The sequence below is a fragment of the Talpa occidentalis genome, unplaced genomic scaffold (assembly GCF_014898055.3).
Source record: "Talpa occidentalis isolate TD23 unplaced genomic scaffold, MPIMG_talOcc4v2.1 talOcc4.11, whole genome shotgun sequence".
Classification (NCBI taxonomy): domain Eukaryota; kingdom Metazoa; phylum Chordata; class Mammalia; order Eulipotyphla; family Talpidae; genus Talpa; species Talpa occidentalis.
Genome location: NW_023601104.1, coordinates 65,068,700 through 65,090,103, shown reverse-complemented (window position 1 = coordinate 65,090,103; position 21,404 = coordinate 65,068,700). Strand labels below are relative to the sequence as shown.

Genomic DNA, 21,404 nt, shown 5'->3' with positions numbered 1-21,404 from the left:
ACTCAATAAATGAGACTAAGTGTTCCAGAGAAAGTTATCAAAGAACAGACCAAATGGGGGAACAAATCAGTGACCCTGAAGATAGGAATGCACAAAGGATTGAGATGGAAGAAAAAGAAATACGATTTTTTTTTAAATGAAGTTCTATAACAACTATCTGATTCTGTTAGGAAAGGCATCATAAGGATAGTGGGTATCCCAAAAAGAGAGAGGGGAACAGATAACTTATTGAAAGAACAGTGGGGAACCTCCCAAAGCAGGGGAAGGAATGAAATATTTAAGTACATGAAGTTAACGCAACACCTGATCATCTAAATGCCGTGAGATCAACACCAAGACATAGTAGTGAAATAATCATGAGTTTAAGACAAAGAAACTTAAAGGTGGGCAGGGGGAAGCAGGTATCTTACAAAAATTACACCCATCAGACTTTCCTCAGACTCCTCAGCAGAAACTCTACAGGCCAAGAGAGAACAGAATGACAGACTCAAAATACTCAAAGATAAAAACAAAGAATCCTATATCCGCAAAACACTCTTCAGATATGAAGGAGAAATAGACTTTCCCAGACAAACAAAAGCTAAAGGAGTTTGCCAACATCAGACCTTCTCTATAACAAATGCTGAAGAAAACTAAGTCAACAAAAAAACTGAATAGGTAAAATCAGAAAATGAAAGACAAAATGGTACTTTTATACCATATATACCTCTCTCTATATATACATATATATACCATATATATATATATACACCTCTATATATACCTCATATATCCATAATCACCCTTAATGTAAATGATCTGAACTCACCAATCAAAAAACACAGAGTGGCTGGAGGGATCAAAAGGCAAACACCAGGGGCCTCCCCGGTGGCGCAGCGGTTGAGCGCTGGGTTGCGAAGCTGCCCGCAGCCTCTGCAGTGCCGGTTCGATCCCCGGCTGCTCCCCGGCCACTGGAGGAGGGTCCCACATGGCGCGCAGACCTCTGCTGCCGCCCGCTGCTCCCCTCAGCAGTGTACTTCAGTCTGCCTGCTCTGCTCCCCGCTCTGGCTCTGGTGAATTCTCTCACCCTCCAGTGCTTCTGACTGTACCCAGTGCTTGTATAAATAAATAAAAATAAATCTTTAAAAAAAAGTCTTTAAAAAAAAAAAAGGCAAACACCAAGTGTATGTTACATACAAGAAATTCATTTAAGCTATCAACACAGTTACAGACTTAAAGTTAAGGGATCGAAACTGGTATTCCAAGCCATAAGAAAATTTTAATTTTTTTAAAAGATTTATATATTTATGCATACAAGAACTGGGGTACAGGCCAGAGGTGCAGGGGATGAGAGGATTCACCAGAGACAGAGTGGAGAACAGAACACATAGATCCACAGAAATACACTGCTGAGGGGAGCAGCAGGCAAGACAGGAGAGGTCTGCTGCGCCACGTGGGTTGCTCCCTGGCTGGGGATCAAATTCATACTGCAGTGGCTGCAGATAGCGTCATAGGTTGCATCTTAATCCCTTGCACTATCAGGGAGGACCCATAAGAAAATTTTAAAAGGTAGTAACTGCCATGCTTGTAGCTGATAAAACAGACTTCCAGTCCAAAATGATTGAGACTATATAATGGTCACTATGTATACAGAAATGATAAAAGGTCAGTACAACAGAAAGACATTACAATATTAATACATATGTATCTAGTAGAGAAGAACCAAAATATATAAAGCAAACATTAAGGCCTAAAAAGCAGACATTCACAGCAACATAATAATAGTCAGGGACTACAAAAAGTTTCTGTACAGCTGAAGAAACTTCATCAAAACAAAAAGACCTCCTGGGCATCCCCAATGGCACAACGGGTTGAGCACTGCTCAGTGAAGCTGTCCGCAGCCTCTGCAGCATGGGTTCAATTCCCGGCTGGCCAGGAAGAAACCCACATGGCATGGCAGACCTCCCCTGTCTCACCCGCTGCTCCCCTGAGGAGAGTATTTCAGTCATCTGCCTGTTCTGCTCCCCACTCTGTCTCTGGTGAGTTCTCTCACCCTTCCGCACCTCTGACCTGTACCCCAGTTCTTGTATAAATAAAAATAAATCTGTATAAAAGAAAAAAAGACCTCCTACTGAATGGGAAAAGATAATTGTACATCACAGGTGTGACAAGGAGTTAATATCCAAAATACATGAAGAACTCATTAAAAATCAACAACAGGGCCTCCCTGGTGGTGCAGGTGGTTGAGCGCCGCACTGTGAAGCTGTTCGCAGCCTCAGCAGCGCAGGTTCAATCCTGGCCGGTGGATGAGGGTCCCACATGGCGCGGCAGACCTCTCTTGTATCGCCCACTGCTCCCCTCAGCAGTGTACCTCATTCAGTCTGCCTGTTCTGTTCCCCGCTGTCTCTGGTGAATCTTCTCACCATCCCAAGCATCTGGCCTGTACCCCAGCTCTTGTATAAATTAAAAAATTAAATAAATGAATAAATAAAAATCAACAACAAAAATGACCTGACTAAAGATGAGCAGAGGAGCTGGACAGACACTTCGCCAAAGAAGACATACAGATGGCCAATAGATGGCCAATGTTCATCCTCTAGTAGAAAAATGCAAATCAAAACAACAGTGAGGTATAACCTTACACTGTGAGAATGGCTATTATGCAAAAACAGAAAACAAGTATTGGAGATGTAGAGAAAAAAGAAATCTTTATGCACTGTTGGTGGGAATGTAAACTGGTACAGCCACTTTGGAAAGCAGTATGGAGACTCCTCAAAAAATTGGAAAAAATTTTACATATGAACCAGTTATCCCACTTCCAGATATTTACCTAAAAATTACAAAAAACACTAATTTGAAAAGCTGTATATACCCTTCCCCCTATTTACTGCATCATTAGGTATAATATTTAATAATTGGAAACAATATAAATGCCCACTGATAGACTGATGAAGGAATAAAAAAGATGCAGTATATATACACAATGGACTACTGTTCAAGTATTAAAAAAAAAAAATGAAATTCTGTCACTGCAACAACATGGATGGAAGGACTTGAAGGGAATTATGCTTAGTGAAGTAAGCCAGACTGAAAAAGACAAACACTGGATGATTTTGTATTATATAGAGTGAAATGGTGGTATATGAACCAAATGGAACAAAAATAAACTCTTAGACTATAAAACCAATTAGTGGTCACTGGAAGGGAAGGGGGAAAAGGAGTAAATTGGAAAAAGGGGTATGGTTAAGAACACATTTGGACTTCTGGTGAGGAACTTAATGTATATACACATATATTGATTCTCAACAAGCACCTGAAACTTAAGTGATGTAATAATGCAATATTACTTCAATAAAAAAAGCTACACATACAAAAAAAAAACTCATAGATTGCATCATAAAAAAGGATATTCAAACAGGCATACACTTCCATGTTTCTTAAACATATACAATTACAATTTTGACACTGATACCTCCAGAAAGTTATACTTTAGAACAAATTTTCCCAAATAGAAAATTAAGCTAATACTTGAAACAATAAAAAATGCCTAGAAATACTGCTTTACAAAAAATATCCAAGATTTTCCTGATATAACACAAAACAACCTTAAGAAATCAAAAAGATACAGTACCCATGAGCAATAGCTATAACTTCTCTTTACACTAAAAGTAGTATATTCTCATTTTAAATGCTACTGGGACTTTTTTGTAAATAAAATTTACAAAAAACTGAAAGGATATGAGATATAATTACTCTCCTATTTATGCCAGGTAAATAACTCTAAGAACTCCAGACAAGAATTCTGCCCTGTTCATTTTACTACTAATTTACATTTGTAAACTGTTTCTTTTCTCCCCAAACTCTACTAGACTAACAGCATGGATTATATTTTACAAATAATCCCAACATTAAATTTTTATTTTACTTGAAAAGTAAATTTTTTTATTTACTTTTAAATTTTTTGATAATTGAAACATTTCATTATTTAAGATTTTATTTATGCATACAAGAACTGGGATGCAGGCCAGAAGTGTGTGTGGGGAGGGGAGGGGGTTTGTAAGAGCATTCATCAGAGACAGAGTGGGGAAAGAACAGGCAGACTACTGAAATAAACTGCTGAGGGGAGCTGTGCCATGTGGGTAGTTCCCTGGCTGGCTGGGGAATCCAACTCATGCTGCAGAGGCTGCGGACAGCTTCACAGTGCTGTGTTCAACCGCCTGCACCACCAGGGAGGCCCTACTGCTAAATTTTTTTAATTTAAATTTTTATTTTACTTGAAAAGTACTCCAAAAATTTACTTCCTTCAAACTAAAACTAAATGCAATTGGGGGGGGGGGGTGGTCAAAAAATAAAGTGCAAAAGAACTAAGTAACTTTTACAAAGGAAACAAACTAGCATTACAGTTAACAATTAAGTCAAAATGGAAAACATTTAGGAAATTATTCCCATCCACAGTTGCCAACCACAAGATTATACACTACAATACCTGGAACTATATCCAGAAATGAGAGTACCAATTGATATGACAAGCTTAAGAAATACACTTGACAGAAACCATGTCATATTAGACAACCTCAAACATCCAGGTTATGAAAACTACGTAAAATAATTATGAAACACATTCCAAATAAATGTGACTTCCCAGTAAGCTAAGCCAAGTCTAAAACACATAAATCCAACCTGTGTGGCATTAAAGATTTAAAGAAACAAATGTTCAGCAATATAGCATTCAGAATACTGGGGAGCTCCCAAAAGAACTTAGTTCATTGAAATTTAGTTCAAAGACAAGAAGTTAGAAGTACAGGCAACCACTAAATTTTTTTATGTATGTATTTCAGTCAAAACACTTAACATTTACTGACCAACAAAATTAACTAGTACTAAGTACATACATATTTTTGCTGAAATTCATGTATTAAATTCTGTTTTCCATTCCTCTCTTAAGAGTAAGCCTAAAACCCTTATTCTTTCTTTTTTTTTAAAGATTTATTTTATGCACAAGAGCTGGGGTACAGGCCAGAGATGCAGGGGTGAGAGGATTCACCAAAGAGTGGGGAGCAGAACAGGCAGATGTACTGAAATACAGCGCTAGGGGAGCAGTGGGTAAGACAGGAGAGGTCTGCTGCACCATGTGGGTCACCTCCCTAGCCAGGAATCGAACTGTTGCTGCAGTGGCTGCAGATAGCTTCACTGTGCTGCATCTTAACCCCTTGCGCCACCAGGGAGGCCCCTAAAACCCTTATTCTTGAAGTCTCACTTTACATGGCACTCCAAGGTTAAATCAATTACCCATATTAATGAAGGAGGACACTAACGAGAAGAAAAGCAGGATTGAGTTCCAATCATTTTCAAATATCAGGTATTCATTCATTCATCAAATTGACCACCACCTAACTGATAAAAATATATAATCCATAGCCATAAACAAGCCAAAGACCTGCCTCATAGTACTTATATTCTTATAAATGAGAAGATATCAAGCATATTAATAAGTAAATATTATAATATAGTGACTGACAGTACAATTAACAAAAGAAGACTGGGACAAAGATACGCACTTTTAGTAGGGTCATCAGGGTTGGCAGTTGGCCTTTCTGAGATAACCACTGGTCAATGTCTACAAGATCATAGGGCAGTAACTCATAATGCATACACACAGGAATCAAGACTGAAAAAATTTCTTGGAAACTAAAAGGATCATAGTCCACCCAACTGTTTTCTATATAAAACACAAAGTATTTGGTTTTAAGTAGCCTTTACTATTTTCTTCGCTTGGGAAACTTCAAGTCACTAACTTTAAGAGTTAATTTTCTAACTCTAAGGGGGAAAAATTCCTTACAACCTTAGAGTTCTAACATCTAACAGTGAGAATGAATGAGCCCTAGGAAGGGGAGACTGCAATTCAAATTCAGGTTCTTCCTATTTGCTCTGTGAATTTGGACAAATTATTTAACATGCCTCCCTACTTTCCACCAAACAGTACCTATTTCATAAGGTTGTTGGGAGAATTAAACATGACTCTGTATATAAAATGCCTGGTCTTACAGCAAATAAGCTTTCTCATGTTAGTTATCACTTATGTAGCAACTATTAATAAAAGCAAGGCTCAAGTTCACACATATAGTAAGTAGTACTAACTAGAAAGTCAAATAAAAACCCAAGTTCTTCAGACTTCCTAGCACCCGTGTTCTTTCCAATACACCACACATTATATAAAAAACTGAGCAATTAAGCAGCTTATAGACAACCTTAGAGTTAATAAGGTCTAAGACCTGCCGGTCTCCAAACTACTGACTTTCAGCTTATTACACCAGACCAGAATGTTTCCTTGGCAACTCAAATGACTCACTGTGTAAGAAACTGTCCCACATTTTCCAGGGAGAATGGAGCATAACATCAGGCCTCTTGTTATGTTCCAGACAATGTAACTACTAAAATATGTAAGTTCTGACAATTAATTCTAGACGTTACTCAAAGTCAGCATAAAGAAAAGTGAAGAAGTGATATTGTCCTCTAGTATGGTAGGCAGCTAGGATCCTATCCAATTTGGAAGCTGTCTTGAAGGACTGTCACTTGGTTAACTGACATTCTTCACCTTGGTAAAAATACAAGGCTAGTTTCTACAGAAAACTAAATGCTTTTGGCTAGCAGGCTGCTCTTCTATATACGAACTCACTTCTTTAAAAATGAGAATAAAGACAAAAGCTTCTATGAAAACTAAAATAAATCCTTTAAGAAGAATTTTGATGGATTGGAAAAATCTAGAAGGGTTTTGTACTTGGAATGTTTCCCAGTGCTTACATTTTCCAATCCAATTAAACAACCCATTAGAAATCACAGACAATACTTTTAGAGTATAATTTATAGAAAAAAGATCAGGAGATCCTCCCCCCCACACTCAAAGACAAGAAACATATAAATAAAAAGACAAGCAAATAAACACTCTAAGTTAAAAATAAAATACCTTAGGTGCACAGATATTTTGAGTTTGTGCTTTAACCAACTTTTGAATTACCTAAGCACTTACCATAATTCATGGAGGCAAGTCTCTTCCCATATTCTAACATCACTCCCCCCACCAATGAATTCTCTGAGGCTCCCTGATTGTTCACTTTCCTTCAGCTCTCTGATTGTTCCTAAGAAAGGAACAAACTACATGTGTCCAAAAATGAGGCATGCATCACAGGGAGGAACTGCAAGATAAAGATTTAATTCATCTGTAATGGAAGATCCTTTATTGAGCACCTACTATGATCCTAAATCCTTAAAGGAGGATCATTCAATGAACAAAACAGACAAAACTTGCTACCCTCTGAAAAGTTTCATTACAGTGTTTGGAGGCAGAGATACGAGACAAAAATCACAACAAGGAAATTGTATGAAGGTGACAAGTGCTACTAAGAAAAGAGAATAAGGCACAGGGATGCTACGTGGGGAAATTCAGCTCCGTAAAGTAATAAAGCATACCGTTTATGGAAAAAACTTTAAGTACGCAGATTTGAAAGGCACAAGGCAGTCAACCACATAGGGCAAAAAGTAGTCTAGGGTCTCCCCGGTGGCGCAGCGGTTGAGCGCTGGGTTGCGAAGCTGCCCGCAGCCTCTGCAGTGCCGGTTCGATCCCCGGCTGCTCCCCGGCCACTGGAGGAGGGTCCCACATGGCGCGCAGACCTCTCCTGCCGCCCACTGCTCCCCTCAGCAGTGTACTTCGGTCCTTCTGCCTGCTCTGCTCCCCGCTCTGGTGAATTCTCTCACCCTCCCGTACCTCTGACTGTACCCAGTGCATGTATAAACAAACAAATCAAACAAACAAACAAATAAATAAAACATGCCTCTATAAAAAAAAAAAAAAGTAGTCTAATGAGGGGCAATCACCTGTGTAAAAGTCCTGAGTTAGTGGGGCAGAGGATAAGAGAGAACAGAGACAATAGGAATGCTTAGATTCTGTAAGGCCCTATCGGCCATTAGGATCTCAGCTTTTACACTGCAAACGAGAAGTCAGGGTTTTTGAGAAAAGAGATATGATCACGTTGTTATGATGAAAGAGACAGACAGGCAGCTCAGGAGAAGCAGGGAGACCAGTTAGGAGACTAATTGCAGAAATTTAGGCAAGAGATAAGAATGACTTGGACCAGACCAAAAAGCAGTGGACTGCTAAGAAGTGCTCTGATTCCAGATATATTTTCAAGATTAAGAAAGAGCCAAGAATGCCAAGTGTGAAGAGATAAGGAAGGAAGGGATGACTCCAACATTTTTTCTGCCTGAATGTTGGCTAGAACTGCCATCGAATGTGACGGATGAGGCTGCACCTGGAGGCAGGTTTGAAAAACGAACATGGAAGTTTAGTTGAAATGACTACTATTTGGGTGAACTCTAAATGGAAATGCAAAATAGGTTGTTAGGAGTGCAGGAGTGAAGTCTGGGCTAGAGATATAAATATGGGAATCATCTGCATATAGGTATTTATAAAGCCATGATATTGGATGAGATCATGAGAGGAATATAAAAGGAAAAGTAAACCAAGGAGTGAGCATTTTAAGAGTTGAGGACAAAATCATAAAGAGAAAATAAGTACAGCATGAGTGAGCAGAGAAACTAAAAAGCAAGTCCAGGAATGACAGTATAAATAACTTAAGTAGCAATTAGTATACAAATTATTTTGCTGAAACCAGATTTAACTTAAGGTTAAAAATTTTAATGAGCCCATAGTAAAGATGATACATAAAATACTAAGTTTTTTTGAATATTTGAGCAATTGGGGGCATTTCCTAGGAATTATTTCTTCTTGGTATCTCTACTCAAACAACTCTTAGTACAAAAAAATGTTTTGTCTACTTTATCTTTTTAACCAAAAAAAAAAAAAACTTCCATTTTTCAAGCCTTAAAGAAGCCAAAAAATCGCCCATTCAACAGTCTCACACATATTTATAAAATTGTCATTATTCTGCTTTTACTAGAACTTAAAGTTAATCAAACTTCTTAGTTGACGGCACTTAGGTTTTTCTCTTTTCTGAAAAAATAGCTCATGTTCTTACCTAATTCAATTTTTTCTCTAGGATTTGCACATAAACTACATTTTTATGATCAGAACACCCAAAGTCATAGTCACAAAAACTGAAAGATGCCACAAAAATTTAAACATAAGAATGATCACCAATATAATTTCTTAAAAAGAGATAATTGCTTCTAAAAAGAGATAATTGCTTCTAGTCTTTACCAAACTACCTTCAAAATAACTAAAGACTATAAAGTACACAGACAAGCAACCTATGTTATTCTGAAAATTTGAATGTTCTTGTAAAATATCTCCCTATATTTCCTTATTACGTATTAGGTCAGATTCCTAAGAAACCCAAACCTTCCTATAATCACTGTTTATCAACAATTTAAATTTTTTGCAATGTATTGTTGAGATCTTTTAAATTAAAACTTCCTCTGCTATAAAAAATTATAATATATCTGCAAGTTAAAAATATACCTTCCACATATTTCAAGTAAAATTCAAATTAAAAATTTACCAGCACTAACAATCCAAACTGAAGTCTTCTGGAAGTTATGCCTCAAAAAAGCCTTCACTTCTTAGGCGCGTTAGAAAAAGTCATATTAACTGTTATTTCACATACAAATATTACAATGATCTATGCTCCTACAAACAGCAAATTAAACTGATAACCTTTAAAAGAGGCTTGGGGTGAGAGAACCAAAAAAACACTCGTAATCAAGCAGAAGAGACTACTGATATCAAGGAAGGATATGGGAAAAACTAAATTGGAAACTGTATCATACATTAATGACTTCATAAAACTGAACCTCAGTCATCAAGAAAAGATTAAGTGATATTTAATACCTTTATAATTTTTAAATGTTTAACATATTTAAAATAAGTTTCCACTAGGTATTTTGTACTTCAAGGCTCGATATGATTCTCCCAAAGTTAAAGAGAACACTTCATTCTCCAAGCCACCTGACAGATACTGTAAAGACAAATGGTGCCAAAAACACGAAAAATCATTTCTAACAGTATTGGGGTACCTGTGTGGGAATGAGTATTTCTTAAAAACTATAAATAATAAGACCAAGTATCTCTTGCTAGACCATTAAAGAGAGGGGGGAGCCTTGTAAGAGTTCTCTGATTAAAAAAAAAGAAAAAAAGAAAATCTAAAGAGTAAGACTAACCTAACAAAAAAACCAGATCTACCTAAAAAAGTATTCTAGTGTTGGGGGGGTGGGGGCCATCAATCGAGTCGCATTAGCAACTGCCTAACAGGTGAGGTAAGGAAAACTAATACTACCCGATTTAGCAAAAACTCAAACTTTAACCAATTCCTACACAATTTAGAGTGTTTAGTTCACCCTAACGTGCCTGTCTTCAGCACGCTATGGGTTTCTAAATTCCTGTGGACCTTCCACAACCATCTCAAAAAACCCCATAACTTTTAACAGTTAACTTCAACTGTGATTGTAGTGTTGAAGCAGTGTTTACTGAAGCACTTGCTAAGGAATCCTTTTTGTGCAATGGGCCCAACTGGAGAACTTGGATGCCTCCCTTCTAGAAGGAATGGCTAAGACTAAACAACCCGGCTCTTTCATCCCACCAAGGTGCAGATGGACGAGGTTAGGGTGTCGTTCGGGGCTGCGCGTCTCCGGTGCACACATGCTCCTCCACGACCAGCGTGCCAGGCTGCACATCCCACACCATGTGCTCGACTGCCTTCCGACTTTTCTAGACTGGCAGCTCGGTTTTTCCGCCGAGATCCCCAAAGCCAAAAATTTTATTGTTGAAAGCCGAAGGGGGGAGGGGAGAATCACTAAGGAAGACACACCCCTCAGGGAAAGGAAGGGATAACTTCCCCGTCTCGAAGGCAGCCCACAGATTTTTCCAAACTCTCCCCTCCAGCCAGCACCCCATCTCCAACAGCCCCCCACCTTGGCCAAGGAACAATCACCGGGGCAATGGAAGGAGACACTGGACAGGGGGCGAGAGCCGACTCCCCAAGTCTCTGGAGCGAGCGGCCAGGACGAAAATTCCAGCATGGCGTAAGCGTGGCCCAGCTCCGGCCCAGGGACGCCGCCGGGGAAGCGCTCCCGCCGTCCTGCGGCCGAGGCAGCGGCCACCCGCCTCCTTCCCGGGGGCCCTCAGGCCCGGCTAAAAATAGGCGCCCGGGTCACCACAGGGCCCTCCCGGCCGACCTCGCCCCCGGGAGACATCCCTCGGGGAGTCCCCGGCCGCGCCGGGAGGCGCCGCGGCAGAGCCGGGGTCGGGCCCTGCGCGGCTGGGAGAGGCCGAGCGGAGTCCCTCGGAGTCCCGGAGCCGCGGCGGGCGGGCCCGGGCAGGAGCCCACCCGCGGCGACCGGAGCCCGAGGCCTACCCGGAGGGCGGCGGCTCCGGGCGGTGTCCGGCCCGCGGCCGCGCCCCCCACCCGGGGCCGCCCTCCCGCCCGCCCTCCGGGGGACCCCGCGGCCGGCGCCGGCGCCGCCCTCCCCTCACGACCCCCGCGGCCCGCACCCGGCCCGACGCGGCCTGCCCGCCCTTACCCTCCGCGGCCGGGAAAGGAGACCGGGAAAACGCGGCGGCGCCGGCACTACGGCCCCGGCCGCCCGCTCGCAGGCGCGGCCGCCGCAGTCACTCAGGTGCCGCCGCGCCGCCCGGCAGGAAACGGGCGGCTTCGGGGCGGGGCAGCCCCAGCACGTCCCGGCGTCTGGGCCGCGGAGCCCACGGACCGGCCCCTTAAAGGGCCAGGCGCCCCGCCTCGGCCCCCGCGCGCTCCGGTGAGCCCCGGCTCCGCCGGCTCGGGGACTCCGGGGCTTTCCTCCCGAGATAACGTCCAGCCGCTCGCGGCCGGGAGCGAGCGCGAGGGAGGACGGCTGAGGGGAAGTCGTGCTCCCGCTCGCTCGCTCGCTCGCTAGGGCTCTGGTGCTCTCGCGCTCCTTCACCCAAAGTTGGTTTCGCCTTGCTGGGCCCTCCCACCCAAGCACCACCTGGCCCCCTACACCGGATGATTTTTTTTTTTTTTTAACCTTAGGCAAATGGTCCTGGATTTCACCCTTCCTGTTCCAGATTCCTCCCCAGAAGTCAGCAGAATCCAAAATCCTCCGTTCCTCTGCCTCTGGTTTCTCTTTGATTTCTCTTTGGGGCAAGCTTAGCTAGAAACGGGCAGAGAAAACTGGTCCCAGTAAATTGTGTGCAAATATTATGAAGCTGTTGTGTCTGCCAGTTGGTGGCTACTCATTAAAATCACGGTAAATAACTAGAAGCTGCGCGGGAGAAGAGAGATTGGCTGGAATCCCAGGTTGTTAGTTTGCTTGGTAGCGATCTTTTGGTTTACTGGTAAAGAAAAGGTGCTGGTTATCATTACCTATTGCTTATCGATCCCTCGCAGAATGCCAGAAACTGCCCAGAACACAAACAAAACACTTCGTATGTTCATATGCCCAGAGCATATACAGAAGCCTTCCTCAAATATTATGAGAGTTTAAAATTATTCAGACACTTTTAAGGCATGAGTAGAGATACATAAAATTAGGACTCATCACTAACACCTCCCCCTACATGCTGACATAGGAGGAACAGGAGAAATCTTTAAGGAGTGAACAGCAGACAAGTTCCTACACCAAAAGAGAATTCCTTTACATGGGCTGACTAAAAGCGTGCTGTATACATCTATATCCTAATAATTTTTGTCCAAGGTTTCTAGAGCATCTCCAAAGTACAGATGAAAACTGAACAGTTTGTGTTCTCCTGAGATGAAAACTGTACCAGTCTTAAACCACTCTATTCTCCCAAAAAATGCGTTCTATTTTATTTTAACTTTAGAGGCGTCCTCTTTTTCCTTCTCAGTAGTGTTACTCAGGCCCTCAGCCAATGCAGTGCCCTCAAAGCAATCTATCTTTTCTTTCTTTTTTCTTAATTTTTTTATATTTTTACATCATTGTCCATTTTTAAACAATATTTGCTCCCCCCGCCCCCTCAGTTGCAGTCCCCATAGAGTTTCCTTAACCAATGCACCCAAACCAATCTCTCTCTAAACCACTGCCATTGCCAGAGGCTTCAGCTTTCCTGCCCAACGAAGCCATTAGTCTAATACAAAGGGGAAAAGTATCGTTTTGTGGGTTTTTTTCTTAACAACGGAGTTTAAGAACTCTTGATTGGCTTACAATTATCTTATTTCATCTGGTTAGTGTTAAAGCAGAATTTTCTTTAGAATAAAAACGTGTAGTTTTCTTGACTTTAGTAAAACCACAGTGTCATATGAGAGACAATAATACTGAGGTACACCTATAAATAATACAATAAGTGGAGTTTGGGGACTTGTTTTCCCTAAATATACTAATACTTCTTATAGTCAAGGATCACTTATGTCTGTGTTCCAAAGTTCTAAGCTCAGAAGTATACATGTATAAGCTACTTCAGTTTTTCTGGGTAATTGAAATTTGATTTTTTGAAAGGGAAATGGTTAGACACTTCATTCTTTATGTGCTATTTATTCACATCAAAAACAAAAAAAATTACTAGAAATGTTATGAGTGATATGTTTTACTAGGAATTAAGTGTAGTATAATATCATTAACTGTAATTAACATATATAATCAACCTAAGATATAATTAACCTTGGTTGTTGCTTACTTCACTCCAATGTCATTGAAACTAGCAACAAATTTGCTTAAAAGGATTAGCACTTAGAGCATTCAAAATACCACTAGTTATAACAACTAAGAAATTAAATTTTGTTGAAAACTATAAAGTGTAGTGCTGTTACCTAAAGAATACCCATCTCTCTTTTTTAATTTAACAAAGTGCAATTTATTGGAAACTGCCTTCCAACTTATAGCGTGTAACAATTCTTTTTTCTAAATTTTGGAAAAATTTTAAGAGCATATAGTACACCTCTCTTTAGTAGATAAAAAGAAAACTGACTATTCCTGTTTTGCCTAAGGAAGACTTCCCACAAGTGGTGAGTTATGTAGATATTTGAGTAATGTGTGAATAACAGATTACATCTCCTACTCGGCCAGATCAGGGGTGGTAGAGATTAAAATCTAATGGAAACAATTCACAGAATTAAAATTATTGGGAAGATTCCAGGTCCAACTTCCCCATCCAAATAATGGAGTAGAGAAGTTCATAGACATCTGCAGTGGCAAATCTAGAAGTCATCAGCTATTCTAGAAGAATATTTAGCATATAATGGTACTTAATAGAGGTCTGTATTGTGTCTTTGACAAACGTGTGTTCCATGCCACTCTTTATATGTAAGCAGAAGTGAAATTTGTGTCCCTTCCTTAACCTGGAAGAGCTCTGTGGCTGCTGTGACCAACAGAATGTGCCAAAAGTAACACTGTGCCAAGTACTGGACCTGTCTTGAAGAAATCAGAATTATTGATCTTAGAGCCCTGAGCTGCCATGTGAGAAGTTCAGCCCCTCACTACAGATGAGGAAAGACCATGTGGAAAGACCCTGATACCACATGGGAAAAAAGATAGGCCCAGTTGGGCTCAACCTTTCAGTTGTCCCCACGACAGTGCCAGAGAAACAAATGAAGCCCTCTAGAAACCCACACCATCCTCACAAGGTAAATATTACCAATTATCCCAGTGGGTACCACATGGACCAAAAGAATCAGCCACTCAATCCCCACCTGAATCTCTGATCCCATATAACTATGACTCTAAAAATATTTGTTGTGATTTGAGGATAATAGATAAACAGAAGAGTTTTCTTCCATTTCTAAATAGCTGCAAGAAATCTTAGAGACTTGGTTAAGCAGAAGGGACTCTACTACAGTTTATACAATCCCAAGACATCATTGGGACCTCTCAAGGGAGATTTGGGCAGAAATAGGTAGGGAGGTAAAGCTAGTTTGTGGCATAAATTAAAGTCATGAAGATTACCTTACTGTCTCCTGTCTTCAAAGCCTGCCCAATGATTGCCAACTGGTGGATTAAATGAAGAAAGAGGAACCAGTATTCATTGTGTATGAGTCCTGTATGGGTGTTTAACATACATTAGCCTACACAATCATTAAACGACAGGACAGTGCTATACTCACATTGACTATCTCAAGGACAGTTAAAGAACCGATACCAAACCTGAATTCAGAACTGCTTGATTCTGGTTCCCAAGCATGTGCCACTGCACAATGTTGACTCCCAAGATACAAACCTTCAGATACACAATTAAAATGTTTGTTTTCATTTATATAGAGGTTTTACTTATTCATGATATCTGTTTTTTGTTAGTGTAATCAGCAGATATATACCACTAAATTAAATCAGCAGTATCATTGGCTGCCAGTCAGATTCATGTAAACTCTTCTAATTAAAAGATTGTAGCATAGAAATATGTGTATTTTGTCCAAGTCCAAATACCCCTAATAATTGGAAAAAAACAAACATTAAAGCCTCTTGGATCATTGATTCCATGAGTATACACTTCCTTATAAAGATTTCTGTGAAATAATGAAATTGTAATCAATTTGCAAACCTGGTTTTGCTCCTCAGCCTTGCCCCTTTCTAGTAGTATACCTCTGGATAACATACTTTACCTCTCAGAACTTTAGTATCCTTTCCAAATAACAGAATAAATACTTAACACTAATGATTAGTGGGAGAATGAAATTAAATCATTTATCTTTAAATATTTTTAAAGATAAAAGACTAATCAGCTTAATACAGATTCTTACTCAAGATAAATATTAAATAAGGTGTTATTTAGCCTAACTTTTAGCTGAGTTGTAACTACCATATTACTTTCCATATTCTATATATAACTGCTAATTATGACATCAAGTGTGATATAATTATACCCATTTTACAGTTGAGAAAGCAGGTTTAAAAAATCAAGTGACTTGCCTAGTCCAATAAATTATAAGTGGCAGAACGTCTGAAACGCCACATTCTAAGTTTCTTCCACTCTTCCAAACTGATATGGCAATAAAGTAGTTTATAACTTGCATGTAAAGAATAGGAAAGGGAGAATTGCTATCTTTCCCCTCACCTCAGGCCAAATCACTGTACCCCACCAGGTAAATAGAAAAAAATTCTTATCTCTAAAAACTACATATCTTTCAACATCCTTCCTCAACAGGCACTTCAGTGTTTAAATGTTTACTGTCCCTCTCTGTTATGGTTCTAATCTCAATCTTGGACACATTTTTACAATGTCTACGCATGTCCATTGTAAAAAAAAATTGATGAATAAAAATAAACAAATCAATACAAGGAAGTAAAAAAATATATCTTTCATCCATAGCCCCCTATCTGGAGATAACCATGGGTAACATTTTAAAAATACTTCCATTTTTAAAAATGTATACCTGTTCTATTATAATTATGATTGTAGCTACCAGGTCAAGTAACATATGCAAAAATTTTCAGTAACCTGGTTTTATTATATAATTATAGAATACCCTTATTTTTTCAGAAACACCAGTTCAAGTACTTAGAAGCAAAAATCATGAATAAATATAAATATATTTAAATGATTTAGCAAAAATGTATATGGTTAAAAGTAATATGGAAAAATGTAAACAACTGTTGACTAGTAAGTTTATAGGTATACATGGGATTATTTTTCATCTACTCTGTAAGTTTGGAAATTTTTCACAGTCAAATCTTTTTTTTTTAAAGATTTATTTATTTATGCATACAAGAGCTTGGTACAGACCAGAGGAGTGGGAGGTAAGACGATTCACCAGAGACAGAGTGGGGAACAGAACAGGCAGATTGACTGAAATACACTGCTGAGGGGAGCAGCGGGAGAGTCAGGAGAGGTCTGCGCCACGTGGGTTGCTCCCTGGCTGGCTGGGGGATCGAACTGGTGTTTCTGAGGCTGGGGACAGCTTCAGAGGTTGTGTCTTAACCCCTTGCTCCACCAGGGAGGCCTCACAGTCAAATCTTAAGGGGAAAGAAATCCCAAAAAACATATGGTTTTATAGAAAATTTGCATAAAACAGAAAAAATTTAAGTGTGAAAATCTATGTGGCTTTCCATTTGTTTTTATCTTTTGTGAGGGTCACCTTTTTTGAAAAGTATGCTGAAAATCAGGCGCGGTCTCCTTTCTCTAATCCAATTACCCCCAATCTTTTCCAGTTCTCTCTCATCTCTGTGGGCCACTCATAGACATTATTCAAGCTCTCTTTAATAGTGGATGTTATACTTACTTCTACTAATAAGAATCCTAAATGATGCGCAAGGTAAAAGAAGATTAATACATAGCTCTTTAGTCCTCATGTGACAAATTTGATTTGTTTAGTAGGTTAGTCAGTTGATTAGTTTTAGCTATTCAATAAAACCTAAACTAAAAATGTGTTCACAAGTTGGCTGCTTAGTGTCGCATAGGAAAAACAAAAGCCTCTCCCCATCACTTCCTCTGTAAGCTTCACCCTGACTTTCCAGGTTGCAGAGATGAACCATGGCCCGAGGCGTCAGGAGAGAGAATAGGCGTTTTCAGCATAAACCATTACCACTGGTGCTGAAATAATTCTTAAATACCTGACCTGGTGAGGGCAAATCAGTAGCAAAAAACAAACCCAGTCAGCAAATATTTGCAATGTGCACAGTTCCTGTTAGGCATTTGAACGCAAAAAAAAATGCATTTGTAATTTTCAGTCCCCTACAATGGTACTCACTTTTTAAACCACCTTTTTGATTTTTGGCTTGAATTTAGCTCCTCCATGGTAATTCTTGATTACTGCCACTTCTTGCCCAATGATTTTCTTCCCCATAGAATGACAACCCTTTCATTGGCCTCCGCAGTCTTTATTCCACTTATTTCTAACTATGTCTCCTATTTACCAATTTCTTTTCATCCAGGCCAACAATGTTTAACAGGCACCTTTTGATATTCCAGATATTGTTTTGGGAAATTTATATTTGTAAGAAAAAGAGAACATTGCAAGCTCCATTACAAATAATTACTCTGTGAAGGCTGTAAATTCATTTCTCTGGATGCTAACTCTCGTGACACAGAGCTCTGGAGGTCATTCCTGTCAGCCTTCTTAGAGACCTTACTCCATCAGCAATGCTCTTTCTGTCTGTATCTTCAACCTCTCGATTAGCCTTTAGCGCATTCACAGTTCTCTCCTCTTAAACAGGGACAAAAAGTTTCCTTTAATCTCCCTACCCCCCTCTAGCCCATCCCCTGCAAATCCAGATTCTTGGTTGGTTTTCAGACTGGTCAGTTAAGAGGCTCTTACTTGACTGCCTTCTCTTTGCCCTTCACTCCCTCCTCATACTGTGTTAACCTACTTCTGCCCCCATAACTGGACTCTGAAACACTTGTGTGGAAGTCCGTGCCCCATAGTGTTCCTGCCGCTCACTCCTCCTGTCACACAACACCACTAATTACTTCTTGAAACACTTCTTTTTCCTTCACTTCAGTGACCTCACCCAAAACCTCGTCTGCTTCCTTGGCTAGTCTTTTTCTTCTAACCTGCGCTGCTTCTGTAAGTTTATCTTCTCTCTCACTTTGTGTTGAGTTCCAGCCTTTGCCCTTTTATTTTCTTACTTTACAATCCCTCCCTCTCCTGGTTTTCTCATCTGTATAGGAAGCAAAGGCCAAGTTGTTACATTTTGGAGGCCTTACAACTAAGGAAGAGGCATCTGTATTGGTTAATATTATTCAGAGAAACAGAACCAATATATTGAGAGAGGGAGATTAAGAGAGCTATGGTGACCACACCTGAGGGAAGAAGTCCTACACTGTCAAAATACAACCAATATGTAGAAGAATAGTACTTCACTAGAAAGGAAGGAAAGGGAAGGAGGAAAGAGAAAGAAGGGGGTAAAAGACAAGAAGGAAAGAAAGAACAGAACCCCACTCAACAGTGCTGACAATGAAACTCATTTCACAGCAAAAAGAATGAAGCAATGGGCTGAGGCCAAAAGATTCACAAGAAGTAGCTGACATGATAGAATTGTCGAAATAACTATCAAAAACCCAATGTGCTTATAAATGAGAGACAGCGATAATGCCTGGCAACATAAGGGTGCTCTTCTACAAGATGCAATATAATAGGGCCTCCCCTGGTGGTGCAGTGGTTGAGCACTGGGCTGCCAAAGCTGCCCACAGCCTCTGCAGTGCCGGTTCGATCCCCGGCCACCGACAGACCTCTCCTGCTGCGCCCACTGTTCCCCTCCGCAGTGTATTTTGTCACTTTGCCTGTTCTGTTCCCCACTCTGGCTCTGGTGAATTCTCTTACCCTCCCGCGCTTCTGACTGTACCCTGTGCTGGTATAAATAAATAAATAAATAAATAAATCTTTTTAAAAAATGCAATATATAATCCCAATCAACTACCAATGCTGTCTCTAACTCCCTTTTTGTTTTTGTCCCGTAGAGTATATCACTACTGAAACCAAAGCAAAGAAGTGATACCTCCTCTCTTTATTGTAACTAGTCTTCTGTTTACAAAAATTTTTCTTCTAATCTCTGCAGGTTTGGAAGTCTTACTAGGAAACAGAACATGTTTCTGTTGGAACTAAACAACAGAGAGAGGAGGGATATACACTATTGATTGAGATGATGGATCTGTGAGACCTAGGGGAGCTAACATCTACTTAGTTCTCTCATAACTGGAGTGACCAATTTGCCTGAGATTTTCCCAGTTTTGTAACCCAAAGTCTCACATCCCAGGACACCCTTCAGTCTCTGACAAACGGGTCACACAGACACTGAAGACATTCCACAAAGTTTGCTTTAGAGTAGATTTGGTTAATGTCAGACTAAGTCTCTCCCTACCCTATCAAAATATTTCCTTGATGACACCCAAACCTGTTTTGCATCCCAGAGAAAAATGTTTGATCATAACTTTGGTTTGCCCCTTCAATGGCTCACTTTCCTTCACAGAAATCATCCTCAGTGACTTTCATGCCTTTGAGGACCAAGTTATGCTTCCTTGGCAAGTTGAAGGGGGAAAAACCCTGGACGTCATGCACTTCAGCTCATTTATGCTGTTTACTCATATTTTCCTGGGCTCTGATGTAGTTCTTTGATATTTTGTGTACGTGAATTCCATTAATCTAATTTTCCCAGCTCCGTGGAAAAATTTTAATAGTTCTGGAAAGAATCATAGATGTCTTCTAATCCAAACCCAAATATTTCATGTTCATTTGTAATTGCTCTGTTATTTAAACTTCATTATTTTTCTTTTAGTTTATCATTTATCATGCTCCCCAGCCATTTCCCTTACCGACCAAAAATTACACTTGCACATTTAATCCAGGGAGTACTTTACTTTTTGCTTGTGTAATGATTGTGAACTCTGACTTTCAAAACCTAGAGAAAGCTGAATGTTCTCTAACATCTCATCAAAAATCACTACTCAATAAGGGCTTGTTGATGAGACACCCTGGTCTTCTAAGTAGTGAACATCAGCTTTATTGTCTGTTGTGTATGGGTCATGACATCAGCAATTGTCAAAAGATTGGGTTGCAGATGGACTTGACTTACAGCACCAACCACAGAGTAGAACTCCAACACCAAGATTAAGATTTATTTCATTTCAGGTCAGAAACAATGCAGTTAAAACAATACCCTCCTACAAAAACCTCCATTGGTGTTCCTTTCAATCAAATAATGGGTAAACAGTGTTTTGTTAAGGTCTTATGAATCAGTTCTAATTTTTCAAGGACAACAATATAGAAGGGCAGAATTTGCAGAGACAATGAACTGTGGGTTTAAAACTAACCAAGAAATATTCATCATGCTTAGAATCACATGCCTGGGTTTGTCAGAGTTCACCTCCTGTGAAAACAGGAGATTCTACTGTCAGCTAATAGAGAAAGAAATTTTCATGTTAGCACTTTTTTCCTTCTTTGACTTTAAAAGATATTCTTTTTTTTTTTTTAAGATTTATTTATTTATACATACAAGAACTGGTATACAAGGCAGAGGTGTGTGTGTCGGGGGGGGGGTGCTGGAGTGAGAAGATTCACCAGAGACAGAGTGGGGAACAGAACAGGCAGATTGAAATACACTGCTGAAGGGAGCAATGGGCGAGTCAGGAGAGGTCTGCTGCGCTATGTGGGTAGCTCCCTGCCAGGGATCAAACTGGGGCTGCAGTGGCTATGGACAGCTTCATAGGTTGCTTCTTAAGCCCTTGCGCCACCAGGGAGGCCCTAAAAGATATTCTATTTTAACTTTTTTTCCTACTACTGAGTGCATTGGTACCATTATGAGAAATACGAATTCCCAACTATTCAGGAAATTTAAAAGCAGCCAAGATTACAGAAGTACCAAAGTCAAGAGCAACAAACTCTTTTCAGCTTTTAGCCTGACAACAGATACAATGTTGAAATTTGTAAAATGCCCACATTCAAACATTAGTGCACTGTGGACGAGTTCTTTAAATACTTTTGTCAAAAGTTATTTACTGTTGGGAGAAGAGAAATAACAGATATCTCTGAAAAAGAAAAAAATGTTTTGGTTAA

At 40.0% G+C, this 21,404-nt stretch overlaps 1 protein-coding gene across 20 annotated transcripts in view; it reads right to left on the bottom strand.

The window, feature by feature from the left end:
• KTN1 (kinectin 1) overlaps positions 1–11,644 on the bottom strand; it is a 105,374-nt gene extending 93,730 nt beyond the window's left edge. For 12 of the 20 annotated variants that reach the window (XM_037503395.2, XM_037503399.2, XM_054690573.1 and 9 more), the window contains exon 1: positions 11,512–11,587. The gene's annotated coding sequence lies outside the window, so the exon portion shown is untranslated. Of the gene's footprint in view, positions 1–11,511 lie in introns of all 20 variants that reach the window. The other 8 variants (XM_037503396.2, XM_054690570.1, XM_054690576.1 and 5 more) reach the window with 1 other exon arrangement.
• Between the last annotated feature and the right edge of the window lie 9,760 nt (positions 11,645–21,404).